General features: G+C 41.3%; 1 long non-coding RNA gene across 1 annotated transcript; it reads right to left on the bottom strand.

The window, feature by feature from the left end:
- Window positions 1-203: 203 nt before the first annotated feature.
- On the bottom strand, window positions 204-5,143 carry LOC121290386. Its single transcript, XR_005945793.1, has 3 exons — window positions 5,055-5,143; window positions 3,596-3,716; window positions 204-374 (listed from the first exon to the last, which is right to left on the bottom strand). It is a non-coding gene; the product is annotated as an uncharacterized LOC121290386 (long non-coding RNA).
- Between the last annotated feature and the right edge of the window lie 14,520 nt (window positions 5,144-19,663).

Raw genomic sequence — 19,663 nt, 5'->3', positions numbered from 1 at the left:
AAATGAAAAGTGACATGCATGCATTTTTCAGAGATAAACAAAATATCATCATGAAACCTTGCACCTCCATGTAACTCCATGCTTAGATAACAAAGTGCGATGCCTCTCAGCAAAGCCTATCTTCTCTCTGATTTTTGCTCTTGCATTGTTACTGTTTCCACACTCTTTTCGGCGAGTGGACAGCAAAACACCTTAGGGCTCCTTCTTTTTGGTAGATCTTCTATTTTTTAGTACCACGAGAACGATGGGCGGAATGCGTGTGTAACGCTTTTCATCCCAGCCAAATAGTAATTTCTGTGGTAAGGACTCCTGGCACTGGGCAGTCCCTTGGGCTTTGGTGCAACTCCGCTGTGAAGTACTCAACCCATTTCTTTCTGTTGGTTTAAAAGCAAGATCGGTGAGGTGAGCTGAGGCACACAACAAACTTGTATCTGATCAATATTGATAATGCCCAATTTAGCAGTGGCCTAGTATTTCAGTGCTGGTGGCGCAGATGTACTATTTCCACACCATTTGATCAAAATTAGGCCTCAATGGGCTCAATTTTGTTCAACTGACGCAAGTCTTGTCTAAAAGGTTAAGAACACATTACCATTCAAGCTAAGCATATCTGAATGTTAATGTGTTAACCACATTCAGCTTTCCTGTGACAACTCATTTGCATCATTTTGCACAGGTGCCACTGCAGAATGATGGAAGTGTAAATGAGCAGCCTACTGGTGGGAGAGGAAAATTGCATACAAGAAAAATTTAAAAGGCCTGAATTGCATCCTTGGTGTGTGTCCGCCAAGTCGGCGGGCCTGGAAGCAGATGCAAAGTGCACTTCTGCCTGTGACTGGACCTACCCCACCTCCCCACAATGAACATAATTTCATGCTGACTGGCCAATTAACAGCCGGCCAGCGTGAAACACACGCTGAGAAAGCCTCAGCACTACCGGGGGCGGGGGGCGGGAAGATGGTGAGTGCCGACAATAGTGAGGGTGCGGGTGGGCGTTTCTACGAGCTCTCTGAAGGCAGACAGCTGCTGCAGCGCTGCCTCAGGGAGCTGCAGACCTCTACAGATTAACTCACGTGAAAAAAATGCAGCAAACTGCGTCTATGCAACACATTCAAGCACCTGACAGCAGAACTCAAAAAACATCAGTCCCCAGATATCCTTTTTTATTATATTTCACTCCAGGCATTTCATCCCGCCCTTAGGTGAGGTTTTGTTAACAACAGGCTGCCCGCCTGCCCATTTTGCCTGTGCAACAAGCGTGAATCTATGGGCAATGTAAAATCGTGGACAATAGGGTTTTTAATGGCCTTAATTGGCCCTTTAATTGTCGGCGGGTGCGTGTGGGAGTCGCAGCCAGGCCCGCCGACATCAATATTACTTGGGTGCGCGATGACATTGGGATGCACGCCCAACGTCATTTTGTACATTTTAGTCATAGTCATAGTGATCTACAGCACAGAAAAAGGACCTTCGGCCCATCGAGTCTAAGCCGGTCAAACTATTACCTAACTATTCTAACCCTATTTTCCAGCACTAGGCCCGTAGCCTTATATGCCATGGCATCACTTCCAATACTTCTTAAATGTTATAAGGGTTTCTGCCTCTGCCACCCTTTCAGGCAGTGAGTTCCAGATACCCATCATCCTCTGGGTGAAAAAAATCTTTCCTCACATCCCTTCTAAGCCTCCTGCCCTTACCTTAAATCTATGCCCCCTGGTTATTGATCCCTCCACCAAGGGGAAAAGTTCCTTCCTGTCTACCCTATCTATGGCCCTCATAATTTAATACACCCCAATCATGTCCCCCTTCAATCTCCTCTGCTCCAGGGAAAATAACCCCAGTCTATCCAATCTCTCCTCATAACTAAAACTCTCCAGTCCAGGCAAAATGCTGGTAAATCTCCTCTGCACTCTTTCTAGTGCAATCACATCCTTCCTATAATACAGATTCCAGGACTGCACGCAATACTCTAGTTGTGGCCTAACCAGTGTTTCATACAGTTCCAGCATAACCTCCCTGCTCTTACATTCTATACCTTGGCTAATAAAAGCAAGTATCCCTTATGCCTTCTTAATCACCTTATCTACCTGTTCCGCTACCTTAAGGGACCGGTGGACATGCACACCACGGTTTCTCTTATCCTCGGTACTTCCCAGGATCCTGCCATTCATCGTGTATTCCTGTACCTTGTTTGGCCTGCATCACTTCACGCTTATCCAGATTAAATTCCATTGCCAATGAGCAGCCCATCTGACCAGCCCGTCTATATCCTCCTGTAATCTAAGGCTATCCTCCTCACTATTTACCACTCCACCAATTTTCGTGTCATCCTCGAATTTACTGATCAACCCTCCTACATTCAAGTCTAAATTGTTTATATATACCACAAACAGCAAGGGACCCAATGCCGATCCCTGCGGAACCCCAATGGACACAGGCATCCAGTCACAAAAACACCTCTCGGCCATCCCCCTCTGCTTCCTGCCACTCAGCTAATTCTAGATCCAAAGTGCCTGCCTGATCAACGCAAAACTTTGGCCAAAGTATGGGGATGAGCAATGTGAGGATCAGAATGGGGGAATGGGAGGGGGGCATAATGCTGAAAGCCTTCACAAAGGTTTAAGACAAATCTAAACCTCTGAGCAGCGTTTGAGAAGGCTGAAGGCAGGGGCTTAAGTGAAAGATGAAAATTTAGGGAAAGGACTTCCCATCTGCAGGTTTGAGGCTGTAGTTAACCAACTTCCTTCAGATTTCAGTCGAAAGAGAACCATTTGCAATGGTAGTTGGCAAGATAGTGGGTGGGGGGCAATCAAGCAGAAATGGGTCAAGCAAGCAGGAGATTGGTCTGATGGACAAGCTGAGTTCAGAGAGAGTATGAAGGGAGATAGAGTGCCAGCTTTTGAGGATGGTTGCACAAACGACAGAAACAGTGTGTGAATCTTAACTGCTAATATTTCAAGCAGCATTTCTAATACATCCAACAATAAAGTATTTTTTCTGTTGCACAGGAAGGTGGTCTGTTTTCAGCACCCTTAGGGACAGCTGGCCTAGTTGAAAGAGATGAATTTTGGGCTGCTTGTCTTGCCAATAGCAGGTTAAGTGCCAGAGAGGATGGGTGAGAATGATCACAGGCTGACAGCTGACCTCACGAGTCCTATAAAGGGGAAAGGAGTATCGCTGCTTCCCCCGCCTTCACTTCAACCTTAACAAAAATTACCTGCCTTTTATTGTGATGGCTATTTGCCCAGCTGCAATCAAGCCAGGAAAATCATAGCAGAGCAGAATCAACACCAGCTAAGCTCAGTGCAGCCCAATTTCTAAGATGGAACCTTAGCAGTAATTAAGAGCCTCATTATGAGCATATATAAGGTCCTAACCACCTGCTTAAGGTGGCCACTCCAGATGCCTGAAATTTGTCCAAAACTAATATGGGCACAGCCACGACCAATTTCTACCATGTTGAGTGATAGCTGCTGCACACACCAATCTAGGAACAGCATATTTAGCAGGAATCCAATATATTTTAAGTTCAAAAATACCAATTACTAGATTAGAATGGCTCCAATTTGGAGGATGATAATAAAACAATAATTACCATTAACAGTTATAGGCCACATCTGCATTGAAAGGCGAAGGGGTCTGGAATAAAACCACTTGCAGACTTTGGTCGGCAACTCCAGTATGATATAGTTTGAGTCATTGGTAACACACACTGGCTGAAAGAACAAGAATTAGAGAATTTCAGAACAAAGATGAAGGGAACATGACGTGCAAAGCGAGTAATCCGTGACCAAATATAGGCAAAGTCTGAATTCTCAAGATCTTCCTTGCAAAGAAAGTGTGGAATTCCACAGTTGTTCATTGAGTATTGCTTCTCTCTCTCCCCCACTCCTTCTAATAAAGTCCCACTTCTTTCCCATAAGGTGCCTCAACCAAGTTGTAAAGTTTCAAAGTATGCCTAAACAATGACTGTTGGTAGGCCATATGATTATGTGATGTCACTTGATCATATCCAATGTACAAAAATGTTTTCATCAAGGCTCCTTGCATAATAGTGCCTTGTATATTTTTATTCAAAATCTCTTGATGAAAAAGAAGATAACTTCACTGGCTTTATATGGTCACCAGAACTCTAGAATTGTAACCATGCTTATGCCACATTTACTGCACCTTTAAAACAAACAGAACAGAGTGACACTGTGTATTAGAACACTGAGATGCAGCACCACAGACTAGCAGAAAATGTAGGTTGCTCCTTTCATTTCCAAGTTTATGTCATACTGCCCAGAGAATTGCTAAGCAGAGTTGAAATCTATTAGGAGTTCCAAATGAATCTGAGCTGCTGCAACAAGCCAGCCCATGATAACTAGTCAAATAATACACTGCTGGTGGTTTGGAAGGAACCTGGCTCTCTGTTCTACCACCTGCAAGGACACATGGCCCATAGGGATTAAAGAGAGGAATATAGGAGGAGATAAACTCATGTGCTCATCACTTTGGAAGTAAAAACCCTGGTGAACATTTTTATGAAAACACCAAATCTCGGCAGTGACAATTTCCTAAGCTTTTGTCAGACTGTTGACTCCTTCTTTATACACCAGTAGTCAATGCACTGTACGCTTATTTTAATCAATCTAGATATTGGGAATTACATTATTCAGAATGCCAAAGCTTTCATGAAGCCTCACAGTCCTTCCATAGCTGATTCCGCATTGTCACGCTGCACTGTGGCTCCTAGGTACGCTGCAATTTATATCTTGAAACCATTATCAAATTGAAGTCTTAAATCCTATATATACCAGCCACACAGGACACAATAGGCTGCAAAATAGACTCTTGTCTGTGCTCAGTGAGCTTGTTAAAATTATAACATCACAAGATTACCTCTCTATTTGCAAGACAAGAACTGCCAGAGGCCAGAAATTACACACTATTTTAGGAAAGCCTTTAGGCACCCTTGCCTGTATGAGGGAATAGGGGAAGATGGAGTAAGAAATTTCCTTCTAATAACTTCAAAATCTACCCAGTGGACAGCATGAATAATATGTATTTACCTTGTATTTAGACCATTTGCCTTTTCGAAGAGTAACACTGAAGTTCCTCTCTTCACTCTGAAGCCAATCTTTTTCTTTGTCACCCAGAAAGAACACCAGGAAGGCACCTAACAGCCTGACCTTCTTCAGCATTTCCTTCTCCACTGAATAATTTCGGAACTCCAGCTCAATCTCTTCTTTCCAGCTCACTGTTTGATAATACAGGCACAAATACTTTGCAAATTATCATAGGAAAACAAAAGAATTTGACAGTTACTGTGGTGTTGTTTTTGTTTTTGTGTGACCCAAGGGTCTACTCTTATTTGAAGTTATTATTGGTTATCATTGTATCCAAAACAATTTTGTACAAGCTTAATTACAGCTGTTGAAGTTCATCCGTTCAGTCTGCTGTCCTCATTGTTTCCCAAAAATAACACAAGGGGGTTGGGGTGGGGGTGTTGTGTATATTTTTATTCAAAGTCTCTTGATGAAAAAGTGCATGTAAGCAAATGGGAAGTTGTTTGCTAAACTTAAGATGCATTGTCATAAAATCACAGCATTGTTCCACATGCATGCGAAGCCCCTGTGATGAAAATGGCATGTGAATCTTGTTGCTCAATCCTTTCACGAACAAACAAAAACCCTTACATTTGATTAATACATGTTATGAATTACTAAATTACCTGGTGAATATCTGATAATATTATTGTTCAAGTTCTACCTTAAACTGAGCAGATTTTGAATATAAAACTACAAGGCCACAGAACTGCATGACTGTTCTGCTTCCATTTTACCATGCAATCATCCCTCGCTGTACTGTTAGGTGCAATTTGGCTGTAGTTTCGCAATATATTGAGGTGTTACAGTGAGAATCCTTTCTTTCTGAAAGAACTGTAACGCTTGCTGCACATTCTAGTATTTCCCTTCAGAGCATTTTTGGTAGACAGCAGGAACATAACTCACAACACCATCCTTAGGGAACAACAGTGCTCTTGCATTTGTACTTCAATGGTGGTTGCTAAAAGAATATTTAAAACTGAAATAACCCAGCTTTACCAATCAGTTGTACTACTAAATAACAAAATACTGCTTCAATTCACACAGTTAGGGAACAATATTGTCCAATTAATTCTGTTATCTAATGAACTGCCAGATGGTATTCAGTACATGGCAGCATGACAATGTAAGATGCAGAAAATTTGCTTTAATAAATTATATTTTTTACTAAGCGCATTGTTATAATCTAGAATGCACGGTCTGAAAGGATGGTGGAATCACATTTAATAGTAACTTCAAAAAGTAATTGGATCTCTACTTAAAAAGGAAATATTTGAAAGGCTATAGGGAAAGGGGAGGGAAGTAGGCCAAATTGGTATCTCTTTCAGAAAGCAAGCAAAGGCCCGATGTATTGAATAGCCGCTTTCTGTGGTGTATGATTCTATCCTACAATCTTTAACTCTTATAAACAAGGCTAGTGCTGGGGTGAGGAAGGAGGTTAGATAGACTGTAAATATATAAATATACACCTTTCACTTTAGGGCATTCTTCTGAATTGGTCAGCATTGTACAGTTAATATGATTGGATATTTATTCGATTTTCATTAACAATTATCTTCCAGGAACTGCAATGTTAAAACTTGAATAAACAACTGAGATGGCTTCATATATTCCTTCAATGCAATAATGCCAGTTTTCTCCCACCCTGAAGATTATGTGTGTTAGAATGATATTTTGTGGTTCAGGAGTGCTATTCTTCAGTGAAACCATCTTGCAGATTAAAGCCTACTTGTATTCCACTAAACTCTACCCTTACTATCACAGTGCTATACAATACCCCCTATTCATTTTACATTTTCTCAGTTTGCAATACTAACAACGTAGCTGAAAAACAGAATATTTTTCTACTCACCTTGTATTAATGGCAGTGTTATTATGCTATGTAGCAAATACAGGTTTAAACCCTGTTTGAAATTCTGTGCTGTTGTTCCCTTCTCAGCATCACACCAGCTGAAGCTGGACTTTGGGAAACCAGTCAGTAAAAATGCTTTAAGCATTTCCCACTCCCAGGCATTCAGGCAGTCTGACAATCTCCCCAGTGCCCTCAGATCTGACCCATCTTCAACCTCCTTGGCAAGCCCTCTCCTTTCATCTATATCACCATCTTTCCTGCTGTCCCCTTTATTTCTCCTTAAACCTGAGAAGTATTTGCAGTAAGTGTCAATAGGTGTGTCTCCCTTTCTGAGAAGATCACTGATAGGTCCTGAATCTGCCCGTCTTTGGCATAGGACTTTACCGTTCAGCATCTCAAATGCCTTTCTGCTCCAGTTAGATGACGAGCGCCTTGCACTTTCCCCACCCACACTATAGGTTTTGGCCTGATCAGTGGGGATCCACAGAACTAGGATCATGCAGCTCACTGCGAAGAACCAGTTCAACATGTCTTGTCCCATTTTTCTCTTTCTCTCCTTTGAGCCTTCAAGTGCTTCCTTCCAATATTTTGCCTTGCTGCTGTTCCTCTAGTCACAATTTTTCTTGACCTCACTGTGTGCAGTGTCTCCAAATTCTTTGATTCCCTGGTTTCTAATCGCTCCAGGTTTTCTGTCCTGATTTCCTACTGTCCAATCGCCCCAATTTTCCACTAATTCCTCCAGTCGGGCTCCAGCCTCTCGAGTCTTTGCCCCAGTCTTTAGTTTTCTCTGTATCTGGTTGCATCCAGTGTCTGTTATGCGAGTCTATCTCGATCCTTCCTTCCCTGATCCCGGAGCTGCATGGAACCCACAATGGAGGGACACGCTGAGAAATATTTTCCCTCTTAGACTGGGGTCTGTTCAGGAATATGAAAAAATAACTGGCTCTCAGCAGCACATACGACGCCTTGCTACTGCAGAGGCTCTCGCTGGCTTCCTGGACACGGTGTGCTTACTCAGTGACACGTGTGTAAAGGTGGGGCGCCTTTCTGAGGTGGGACTGGTGCCCAGAACCCAGCCAAGGGTCATCACCCACTGACAGGATCTTTGGAGCCTCGGAGTCTGAGTCTGTGCGCGAATCCCGGACGGCACCTAGTCCACTGATTTATCCTCTCGTATTCTAGTGGAGAAATTACAAACACGTGTATTTATGTCGTTGTATTTAATGCTTTGCCTTTTGAAGCTTGCATTCCTGTGTTCTAATTTTGCATTTTCCACACTACACTTTCCGTTTAATTCGTTGCAAAAATGAACCCAGAGAAGTGAATTACCTTGGGGCTTTGCTCTTCTAGTCCAAAGAACTTCCTCTAAAATGTCGTTTTGGAATTTGATAGTTTGATTGCTTGATCATAAAGTTACTAATTGAGACAGTTGTCTCAGGTTTCTGTTATCATGCCTTCTGCATCATGGAGTAAAAACCAGGGAATGTTTTCCATCAGGTGTGGGGGTGATATTTATGCAAAGCCACCCCAATATTTGCTTCTGGCAGTATAGATCAACATCCAAACAAGAGTACAAACGCTAGCATGCAGAAATGTACACACGTCAATATATGTATCTCAAGGCATTAACACCAGTTTCCAGGGAGTAGTGGGCAACATTCACCAACAAAAACTTGCTTTCATATAGTGCCTATAACATAGAAAACATGTCCCAGAGCATCTTTTCAAATGGTATATGTGGACAGCATAAATCCAGTCTACAACCTTCGCAGCAACTCAAAAATGGATAGACCACAGCTGAAAGGACACAAACTGTGCCCAGTTCTCACCACAGGGACACAAAGGGGATATTCAAGCATTGAGACAACAGAGAGAAGTCACAAGGTTGATCGAGCCCCAGTGCTATGAGGAAGGACTGTGCCTTTAAGCCATGAAGGATGGAGTCTAAGAGATATAGAGATAGAAATGGTATTAAATGGCAAGGATCTACACAATTGTTTTGAATTATGCGTGTAAACCATGAGGCCAAGGTTCAAACTAGCAAAAGGCAAAATTAGGAGTGGTATCAGGACATTCTTCAGACAAAGAATGATCAACATATGATGGATTCCAGATGGAGTAGTGGAGGGAACAACACTGGAATAATTTAAGAAACAATTAGATGCTGAAATTGGGGAGAATTTAGTGTTATTCAGGATGAATGAACTTCAATTCACCAAATGGCCTTTCTCATCCATAAAACTCTTGTGATTATCTGAACAGCACAAAAGGCAGTTAAATGTATTTACGTAGAATGTTAGTGTTAACATTAAGCTGTTCTGGTTTCACACCGTCCCTAAACTTGTGCAATGTAACTTCAATGTGAAATACCCAAACTGATTCTGAAACAAAGCATGTCAAGACTTGCTCCTCTGAAGAGTTCTCAGTTTCCTTTGTTCTATTGTCAGGTCTGGTCTGACTGTGCATCAAGGCTGCATTTCATTCTTCATAAAGTACTGGTGTGAAGGAAAATCACTTTACAGCTGTAGTGTGAATGCACCCACAAAGGTGTGGTCTACAAATACTTTGTTGTCAGCAATGTTTTCATATAATGAATGCTTCAAATGTGAATATTTTTTAAAGATTATTTCATGGGATATGAGTATCTCAGACAAGGCCAGGATTTATTACCCATCCCTAACGGCCCTTGAGAAGTTTGCCTTCTTGAACCACTGGAAACCCAACTGGTGCAGGTACTCCCACAGTGCTTTTATGATGGATTTTGACTCAGCGACAATGAAGGGACAGCGATATAGTTCCAAGTCAGGGTGGTGTGTGGCTTGGAGGAGAACTTGCAGGTGATAGTGCTCCCATACCTCTGCTGTCCTTGTCCTGCTAGGTGGTAGAGGTCGAAGGCCTGGAAGATGCTGTTAAAGATGCTTGACAAGTTGCTGGAGAAAATGAATATAGTGGTTTCTTCATCCTGCCTCCACATAATAGTCAACTAAAGGAGTTTAATTTCTAGGATGTGAACATTAGTGTCAATGCTGGCATTTCTTGCATATCCCTAGAGAGCCACCAAGGGGAGAAACAATTCTGGATTTGTTTTTGAGCATAGGGAAGTTCAAATCTCCAACACAACAACGGGAGGAGCTTTAAGTGCCAGTGATCACAATGATCACATTTGACATTACAAGAATTGGAGAGATTACTAAAGCCCAAGCAAAATTGCTGTAATGTAAGAGGACCAACTTTAAGAGTTTGAGAAGTCTTGTTAAGAGTGAGTCTTGAACGTTTGAATATGGCGAGGAGGGTGAGTCCTTCATGATGGTGATTCTGAATACAATGGACCAAGCTTAAAGATGCACCTGCCTGATTAATTGGGACTACCAAGCAACTCACCACGAAAACAATACATTTAAGAAGGAAAATGTATGTAATTGAAATTAATTCAATACAAAGAGCATGCCTGAAGTGGAAAAAGGGCATCAAAATGACAAAGAAAATATTTGAATCGAAGAGGACACGAGCAATGAAGAGCAATTGTAAGTTGTTCTATTTATGTTAAGAGAAAACTGAAAACGAGGCATGGAGTGGGATCACTAAAAGTGAGATCAGGTTGGGGCATGATAACTGAAGCAAAGCAGGCTGCAAAAGTGCTCAAGAAGTTTTTTTGTCTCAGCTTTTACCAAGGAGGAAACCAGTACTGATCTGAAAATATGTTGTGCTACAGTATGATTAATTAGTGGTGGCAAGTATAGCAGGCTAAGGAGGAACATGTTGATTTTGGACCTATGATTCCCAAAGCTTCCCACTACTGGCATTTTCCTTACAGTGTTTGAATTAACAGAGATTGATTGCTGTGATCAGTCCACAACTCCATTATCATTGAATCATAACAGGATGACAGAAAGTGAACTAGCTTTTTTTTTCTGTCTAGCAATTCCTATATTCCTATGTCCTGATGCCTCCCAAAGCTACCTTAAGTCTGTAGGGCCTGGAACTTTTTTATAGAGGCATGCGTCATGCTGGCATTGAATATAAATTTCCCAGTGCTATGGTCCTTTTATATTCTCTGGAAACCAACAGATGAATCATGTGCACAAAATAATTAGGTTCTATTGCAGGTCTTGAGTAATTCTCTATTTTTTTGTTCAGGGCACTGCCGAATTACAAGCAAGTGGATGTGGGATCAATTGTAAACGCTGACTGCATACATTGCATTATTGTTAATTCAGAGTCCACTTGCAAACTAAGGCAATATATAATGTTGTAGTAGTATATTCGGGACTCTAATTTGGGACTTCTAATTTGGAAATAGCTTGTAAGCAGGACAGTACATACCAGACATAGTGTCACTTTTGTCTGTTAGGAAGTCTACTTCAGATAGTTACATCGCCTTGTACCCATGACCTAGCAAATGAGGTAAGTTTCTCAATTTTCAATAATAGCAAAAAGAAGTCAAACACCCCATTTGCAAAAAAGTGGCCACCCTATGTATTAGCACAGTACACATCTTTTAAAGCAAAATCTGGTGTTTGGTATTCAGTCATACCGACCAAGAAGAACTCAGATTCAGAACTTCTCTGTGCTGAATTTCCCATGTTAACCAGGACAGCTGTTTGCTTTATTTGGCTTGAACACTCCTGGGCTGGAGTTGGGGAAATCAGACAGGGTTTGTGTTCCTGATCATTGTACAGTGACTCCTGGAGGTATACATGTGTGGTGATGGTTGACGACAGATTAGGCCTCAGTTGTGACACTTTGTTAGTCAAATACCCTAGTATTACTCACTTTCATGGCTCAAGCCTTTGGTTAAGGTGATGCTTAGCACCTACGGAACAAACAAGTGAGGAAGCAACAATTTCAACAAAGGATTAAAAAAAATCTCAAAGTAAACAAAAATTGTTATCTTCAACAGGAGACAGTGGCTTTTCATACCTTTAATTCATGTAACATTTGGGTCCTGCCATATTTTATTTGAATCTCTGAAGTTTCATGTTTCCTGATCGTAGATGGGTCTTCATCATTTCCTGAGATCTAAATCTGGTGGGATCACATCTCCATCAGGAAGTGCAACAAGTTACTGCATACGGCTGGAGGTGGGGTACATACAATGTTACATTTGTTTCAAATACTGTTCTTTATAAAGGTTAAGCATTTTCCAAGGGAAATGAGTCATTTAAATATTTATGTGCATTATGGAATGAATGCATGTGGTGCAAAAGAAAACTAGACATGGATTAAAACAATTTAAAATAAAACAATTATAATTTTATATGCAACATAATAGTTTCACAGAAAGGTTTAATTTGGAATGATAAAATAATGAAGATATGAGCTGTATGAAGATTTGGTGCTCTCATCCACCCTCTCCTGACAAGCAAATCTGGAGGGAAATCACAGATGTGCAAGGGCTATAGAGCGGAGATACCGTGGGCATGGAGAAGAGCAATGAACAATATGAAGTAGAACTTCTGAATTGGAAATGGGCCTAAATTCAATGGGATGAGAGGGGATCTAGACTGACAGGAAAAAAGTCAGCAGCAGAACAATGAGTCATCTTTAGGGAGGAGATATTTCAGGCACAGGCTCAGTATATTCAGCTTGAGGGAAAGATAGGGGAATGAAAATCAGGGTTCATTGGATGAAGAGGGAGGAGAACATGATTAAATAAAAAGATTGTGTATGATGCATGTCAAGTGAATCCTTCAAGCGACATCCAGGCCATATACAATAAGTTGAGAAGGGAAGTGAAGAATGAAATAGGATGGGTAAAGAGAGAATATGGGAATAAAATGGCAGTTAATATTAAAGAGAACCCAAAAATTTTCTACTAGCATGTAAACGTGAAGGGGATAGTAAGAGATAGGGAGGAGCCTGTCAGGGACAAAGAGGAAAATATATGCATGGAGGCACAGGGCAAGGTTAAAATACTTAATGAGCATTTTGTGTGGGCGTTTACTAAGAAAATGCTGCAAAATATCAGTAGAAATGTAGATGGCAAAAATAATGGATGGGGTGAAAATTGATAGACAGGGTGCTTTGGAAAAGCTGACTATGCTTAGACTGGATTAGTTGCCTGGTCCTGATGGCTTGCTTCCCAGGTTGCTAAGGGAAATAATAGTGGAGATAGCAGAAGGTTTTGCCAAAATCTTCTAATTTTTTCTAGATGGGGGCAGGTGTCAGAGGATTGACAAGTAAAAAATGTGACACCTTTACTCAAGAAAAAGGGAAATGACACGTCAGTCAGTTTAAGATCAGTATGATAAAAGCAAAATACTGCAGATGCTGGAAATCTGAAATAAAAACAGAAGGTTCTGGAAAAACTCAGCAGGTCTGACAGCATCGGTGGAGAAAGAAACAAAGTTAACGTTTCTTGTCCATGATTCTCCCTTGTGTCCTTGCAGACACACCATCTCTGTGGGTCAGATCTTAGAAATGTAAAGGGTGCTGGTGCATTTATTTGGACTTTGATTTTCTGCTGTTGCTGGGGGCAATAGTACCTCTTTAAAGGTAATGAGGTCCCTGCTTGTTTCTGAAAGTTAGAAATTCTTCTGATATGAGACATGGCTAGTGAGGCATATCAAGGTTAAGCCTTAAAAATAAAATAATAATTTTATAAAGTAGGCAGGTTGACAGAGATATATATTTTCCTCCCTGTCTTCTGGACTGGACACATGGGATAAAGCAGGTGATAAGGGCTGTGTTGCCAAGAAGCTATGTGCGAGTTTAAGACCACACAAAGCAGACCGTGCATGGCGATTGATGAATAGAAATGGATCATCTAGCAGAAAGGATGTTGTATTAAGCTGGTTACAGGCTAAAAGTAATAACATTTGCTAACTCGTTAAGTAACTGTGCTGCAGCGAGGGGATTCAGTGTTAGTGAAAAACTGCTGTGAGAATGGAAGAAGGAGGAATCCGCCCTGAAAAAGATGCCGAGGACCAAATGCGCCATGTGAACTAGAGACCAGTTAGTGGCCTCACCTTGAGAAACATGTATCGGAATGGGTCCTTGAAAATTTTCAGAATGACAAACATTGTCACCCAAAATGCAATATGTAAATACGCATATCAAACCCCGAGTCCAACAAAGATTTCAAAGCAACAGCAAGTTAGTGCAGCTGACTCATGGAACAAAAATGTCCATTGTTACAGTAGAAGACCAAGATCGCCTGGAGATTACCAGGAGATCTCAATGCCAAAATGACCAGTTTCCAGCAATTTATCATCAGACATCAGCAAAAATATGACAACCCATTATTTCACAATGACAACATGTATGAAATACCCATGTATTTCGAGATGCCCAGCAACCAAACGGATGAAATGACCAACAGAATTAAATTAAAGCCTCTGGCAATTTTCAAACGTAAAACCATACCGAAAACCAAGTCCCTTGCAGGGGTTGTTGTGCAACCCCATGACAATGGCTGGATGGATGAGGATGAAGTGAAGTTGTGGACCGATAATGTGTGGAATCGGCATCCTGGTGGCCTATGCAAAGAACACAGCTTATTAGTGCGTGATGTGTTTAGATCCCATACAACTGATGGGATCATGAGATGCCTGCAAAGAAATAATACCCAAATTGTAGTTATACCAGGGGGTCTAACATCTATTGTTCAATCTTTGGATGTGTGTCTCAACAAGTCATTCAAGGAATCTGAATGGGATAAGTGGATGGTTGCCAAAGAAAAAACCTGCACAAAGAATGCTTGATGTTTCATGTGGATTCGTCGTCAAACCATGAGTTACTATTAGTGCACAAACTGTCATCAAATTGTTCAAGAAAATGCAGAATATCCAATTCAGTGGATGGCGAGGAAGGTGATTTGTTGTGGAGGGATGAGGTTGAGAGCAAAAGTGCCAGATTTGATCCAGAATGGGATCCTTTTGATGATGCCATAGCCAAAGCGACTGAGGATGAGTTCAATTTCAATTAACTCTTTGCGTTGGATTTTGGAGATGATTAATTTTAAAATGTTATGATTGTGGCTCAAACTATCCTTGCAGAATAATTTTATGAAATAAAATGTGGCACACTGGTTTAATTTGAATTACTGGTGTTATGTTTCTTCTTACATTTCAATATAGTGACAACTACTCCAGCAGTTCACATTTTATACTTAACATATAAGTCGATCCCATTTTTGGAAGAATTTTTTGAAGCTTCAAAGATCAACTTATATGTCACAAACCACAGTATATAAAAGCAAATTCTTTCTTTCTAATTATTTGAAATCAATTGAATGTAGAAGTTAAGACATTTTTGAATGGGTTGAACAGACTATCCTTAATTACCTGGAAATCTTATGAGTTGCGAGGTTCCCCAGCTCATAGAAGCATTCCTATGCCTTCTCTGCTTATGTGATCATTCTTGAAGTGTAAACTTGGAGAACAAGTGATATAACAGACATCTGAGGGAAATTTAATAACGGGAGCTATTAGGAGATTTTTGTTTTGTTGTACATTGGGTTGGGAAATCATAGCTATTATGGTAACAGTGAAAAGATGGTGCTAATATTCAAATACTCAGCTACTGTTATCGATCAATGATTATTTGCATTTCATGGAGAAAAATGCAACAAGGGACTCCACAAAAAAGGTGCAAAGAAAACAGGTTTTACCTGGTATTACTTAATCTAAACTGGCCAAAAAGCTGATTGGGATTTAGTTATATGGACACAGCTAGCCTGCAATTCCTAAAGTGGTACTGAATTCATCTCACTATTGTAAGGATAATAACAATTGTTAAGCTTCAATAGCTGTTTGGCAAAAAAGACTGAGACCAAGACAGTATCCTTCAGATAGATTTTTATTTCTGGTGTATGAAACTCTCTACAGAACTAGCTTATCTCACCTGTTATCCCTTTTACTCTTTTGATCTTTTTTGAATTTTGCTCTGACAGGCATAAACCTTTCTAGGGTGGCCAGTTTTCTTGGGCAACAGCACAGTCTGGATATTGGGCAGGACTCCACCCTGGGCTATGGTAACCCCTCCCAGCAACTTGTTGAGCTCCTCGTCATTGTGGATGGTGAGCTGCAGGTGGTGGGGGTTGATGTGGGTCTCCTTGTCCTGGGCCATGTTGCCAGCCTACCCGAGGATCTCGGCCGTTAGGTACTGGGGGATGGCGGCCAAGTAGACGAGAGCCCTGGCCCCAACACAATCGGCATAGTGACCTTTGCACAGCAGCCAGTGGATATGGCCAACAGGGAACTGGAGCCCGGCTCTGGAGGAGACTCTGGGCTTTGGCGCTGCCTTTGCCTCTGATTTTACTGCGACCAGACATCTCTCCTTCAAAACAAATTACTCTTTTGAGCAACAAAATAAACTAAAGAAAACGAGGGACAAGTTATCTTTTTTATTAAACCAAATGAGTACTTAGGTTGTTAACTAATAATTAGCAATTGTTTAACTGTTTCCTTCCCCAACAGATTCCTCTCTTAAAAAGAAAGTAACTCTTAAGTTTATATAATCACAAAAAATAATGATAATAACAAACATCAATATATATTTTTTCATTTAATAAATTCACCTTATTTCCCCTCCTTTAACAAAGGGAACATATCCATAGATATGTCCACATGAATGGAATATTGCTTTCTGTCATCTTAAAGAAAAATACGTCCCTTTTTGAGGATCTTCATTAACGTTTTGGAGCTCGGTCTTCTTTTGCTGAAGCAGTCAGATAATTAGTAGCTGCTACCATCCATTTGATTTTGGTCAGGTGGCGGGTCCTCCGCCTCCTGTCCCTTGGAAGCAGGGTCTCCTGCCGCACTGCCTCTTCCTCCAGGAGGCCAGCTGGGCACTCATCCGAAAACTGAGGAGCACACTGTCCCACCTACCCTCGGGCCAGGCCTGCCCTGCTGCCCTACCTTCCAGCCTGGTCTGCTCTGCTAGCCTATCCTCCGGCCTGGCCTGCTCACCAGAAGCCCTCCGGTGAGCCCTTCTACTTGCCATTGTGAGCAGCCTTGCAAGGGCTGCCAGCGCTTCATTTAAACAGGCCACCGGGTCGCCCTTGGGCCTGGCGGTCAGTGTCCTCCTGCCGCTGCCCACCCACTCCTGCTATCCTCGGGAGTCACGCATTACGCTGGGCAGGCCTTTATTGGCTCGCCTGCATAAAATGGCGGCACGGACCTGATCGCAGGTGGTGACTGGGTCTGTGCCTGTCAACAACCGCTCCTGCTTAGCCTGTCCGACATGGGGAAAATTCTCCCCTATGTGTTGGGAAATAGAGACAGTTTAAGTAAGTTATATTGGTATTTGCGGTTGTTAGGAATGAGTTTTAGTTTTAATGTTTAAGTCTGATTTGTATTCCTATATCTATGTGTTAAGAAAAGGCCAATTTGAATTTTAGTTTCACTTTAAATGGTGCCTGCATTTCAAATGAGAGTTTTACGACAGTTGCAGCTAAATTAAACAAAGAGTAGAGAAACTGAGCTGTTGCCTAGCAACAGGGGTCCAGAGAGGCATGTCCCTCCCACAGACACACACACATACACACAAGAAACTAGAAACAACAGTTTGATTTGGAAGCTGTTTGAGTTCACTTGGTTTTGAAGATAGCTACCAGGAGAGACTGCAGCAAAGGGGACAGATAGTCAGTCCAAACATAAAGAAAAGGCACCAAAGTCCAGGGGAGTGGAACAGGAGAAAGTCCCAAGAAGACCTTCTAGTCAAAGGGAAGGACAGGAACGTGGAAAAGGTCCAGTTAAGTTAAGTTAAGAGAGAAGAGGGGCAGAGAGAAAGTCTCAAAGCTTCAGATTTAAAGAGACAAAAGCTGCAGAAAGCAGATTTAAATTAAGAACAGCTTTCAAGATGCCAGAAGATCCAAAGAGATGGCTAAAGGTCTGTAACTCTTTGCTATGGGCATGTGAAAAAATGGGGTACTATTGACAGCTGAGACAGTGGGAGAGAGTGCATGGAAGACAGCTTGAATGCATGTGGTGACCCAGGGGAGAGGGACTTTGAAAGGAGGGTTTGAAACCCTGGAGGTGAACCCTTGTGGAAGGCGTCTGAGAGAAAATGTTGGTTTGGGAGAGGATTCCAAAGCAAGTTCTTGGAGAGTGGAAATCCTCATGTGGAAGATGGAGTTCAGTGAGACTAGTTGGCTCACAGTATGACAAGTATCAGGGGGCTGGGTGGGCAGAGTTGAGGAGAGATCCATAGCACCTAGTTGAGGTGCCATGTCACTTGATTTCAGAGTGTGGTGTGTCTGACCACAAGTTGCCTATTGGTTTACATGGACGGTGTACTTACTGTGAACATTAAAGTATAAGATAGCTTTTGTAACTTGTGTTATCCTTACAAATCTGTAAAAGTATAGTTATGGGTGAAAGAGTCTTGTAGTATAGTTCATCTTTTCTTGTTAAATAAATGTTTTATTCTTTTGTTAGAAGTTCATTAGTTGACTCCATTCAGTAGCCCCTCTCCATGTAGCTAAATAAACAAATTAAAGTTAGGATCTATCAAGCTGGGTTCCACTCTGGGATCAGGCTTCTCCTGGGGTAACCTCAGCAGGGATCATAACATATGGGACTATCCTCCAACTTCCTAAATATCTCAAAATCTGACCATGCTTCATAAGCACTTGATAAATCATCCTTTTGATAGATCTTATCCATAAAATCTAATAATGTTTCCAAACCTTCACCTGTATGCTAATGCTCAGGCTCCAACTCCAAAAATACTTTGCATCTTATTTCTCTTTTGTACAGTAATGAAAGTGCCAAGGCCATTCCTTGTTTTTTCTTTGACCCATGTCACATAGGGACTCCATTCTTCCATTGCTCATAGGGTTCACTCTCAGAAAACACTGGTTGGTAATCATGGCCTGAAACTCTACATTTTGATTCAGCCATTTTTTGAGTGACTCCAAACTGCTCTGTTCTTAAAGTTAACTCCAAATATGGTCTTTTGTCCAAAGAAAGCTTAGTTTCCAGTTTTCCAGTCTTTTTTTTTTACTTAAAAACAGTAACCATCCTCTGCTACCACTGTTAAACTTCAGTAACTGTTTGGTAATAAAGACTGAGACCAAGACAGACCCCTTCAGATAGAGTTTTATTTCTGGTGTATAAAACTCTCTAGAGAGCTAACTTGTCTCACCTGTTACCTCTTTTGATTGAAACCAATTAAACTAAATTCAAGAAAACAAGGGAAAAGTTATCCCTTTTACACAACCAGAGGAATATATTGGTTGTTAACTAATAATTAGCAATTGAATTCCTTCAACTGTTTCCTCCCCCAACAACAGTGAGGAATCAAGTGCACAATGAAACTTATTAGCCAATAAGTAAATTTATCTGGTCTCAAACAAAACCTGGAAGGTGCTACTCAACTTTTTGATGAGTTAATAATAACAATCAGATGTGCCTCTGCTGGAAAATGCAATTGTGTGGATCAGGTGAGAACAGAATCACATTGAGATGCAAGGTTAAATACGAACATCCAAAATAGGAACAGAAGTAGGCCATTCAGCCCCTCAAACATGATCTGTCATTCAATAATATAATGGCTGATCTGTTTGTGTTTTAAGTTCTACGTTCCTATCTACTCCCAATGACCTTTGATTTGCTTGCCTAACAAGAATCATTCTCCTAAACTCCAGTGGAAACAAGCCCTACCTGTCCAACCTTTCCTCATAAGACAACCCACTCATTCCAAGTATCAATTTAGTGAACCTCCTCTGAACCACCTCCAATGCATTTACATCCTTCCTTAAATAAGGAGACCAAAA

This window comes from Carcharodon carcharias, chromosome 18, assembly GCF_017639515.1.
Source record: "Carcharodon carcharias isolate sCarCar2 chromosome 18, sCarCar2.pri, whole genome shotgun sequence".
Classification (NCBI taxonomy): domain Eukaryota; kingdom Metazoa; phylum Chordata; class Chondrichthyes; order Lamniformes; family Lamnidae; genus Carcharodon; species Carcharodon carcharias.
Note: the sequence above shows the minus strand (reverse complement) of the source record. Positions and strands in the feature narration are given on the sequence as shown.